This window comes from Arachis stenosperma, chromosome 10 (assembly GCF_014773155.1).
Source record: "Arachis stenosperma cultivar V10309 chromosome 10, arast.V10309.gnm1.PFL2, whole genome shotgun sequence".
NCBI lineage: Eukaryota > Viridiplantae > Streptophyta > Magnoliopsida > Fabales > Fabaceae > Arachis > Arachis stenosperma.
Genome location: NC_080386.1, coordinates 40,818,421 through 40,819,504, shown reverse-complemented (window position 1 = coordinate 40,819,504; position 1,084 = coordinate 40,818,421). Strand labels below are relative to the sequence as shown.

The 1,084-nt window shown below is 42.0% G+C and overlaps 1 non-coding gene across 1 annotated transcript; it reads right to left on the bottom strand.

The window, feature by feature from the left end:
• Positions 1–629: 629 nt before the first annotated feature.
• LOC130958949 (small nucleolar RNA R71) lies at positions 630–737 on the bottom strand. The gene has a single exon (XR_009078048.1). It is a non-coding gene; the product is annotated as a small nucleolar RNA R71 (small nucleolar RNA).
• Between the last annotated feature and the right edge of the window lie 347 nt (positions 738–1,084).

Below are 1,084 nucleotides of genomic sequence, written 5' to 3'. Positions count from 1 at the left end.
CTATTTTTCTTTTCCTCTGACATTTCAAGGAATCTCTATACTGTGACATAGAGGATTCCACACTTTCTTTTTCTCTTCTCTTTCATATGAGCAGGAGCAGAGACAAAGGCATTCTTGTTGAAGCTGACCCTGAACCCGAGAGAACCTTGAAGAGAAAGCTAAGAGAAGCCAAGGCACAACTCTCTTTAGAGGACCTGCCCGAATTCTTCAAGGAAGAAGAACACATGGCAGCCGAAAACAACAACAATGCCAACAATGCAAGGAAGGTGCTGGGTGACTTCACTGCACCTACTCCTGATTTCTATGGGAGAAGCATCTCTATCCCTGCCATTGGAGCAAACAACTTTGAGCTTAAGCCTCAATTAGTTTCTCTAATGCAACAGAATTGCAAGTTCCATGGACTTCCAATGGAAGATCCTCATCAGTTCTTAGCTGAATTCTTGCAAATCTGTGACACAGTCAAGACTAATGGGGTTAACCCTGAGGTCTATAGACTGATGCTATTCCCTTTTGCTGTAAGAGACAGAGCTAGAATATGGTTGGATTCTCAACCTAAAGAAAGCCTGGACTCTTGGGAAAAGCTAGTCAATGCCTTCTTGGCAAAGTTCTTTCCACCACAAAGATGGAGTAAGCTTAGAGTGGAAGTCCAAACCTTCAGACAGAAGGATGGAGAATCCCTCTATGAAGCTTGGGAAAGATACAAACAATTAATCAGAAGATGTCCTTCAGACATGCTTTCTGAATGGAGCATCATAGGTATTTTCTATGATGGTCTCTCTGAACTATCCAAGATGTCTTTGGATAGCTCTGCTGGAGGATCTCTTCATCTGAAGAAGACGCCTGCAGAAGCTCAAGAATTAATTGAAATGGTTGCAAATAACCAATTCATGTACACTTCTGAAAGGAATCCTGTGAGCAATGGGACTAGTCAGAAGAAAGGAGTTCTTGAGATTGACACTCTGAATGCCATATTGGCTCAGAACAAGATATTGACTCAACAAGTCAATTTGATTTCTCAAAGTCTGTCTGGAATGCAAAATGCACCAAGCAGTACTAAGGAAGCTTCATCTGAGGAAGAAGCCTA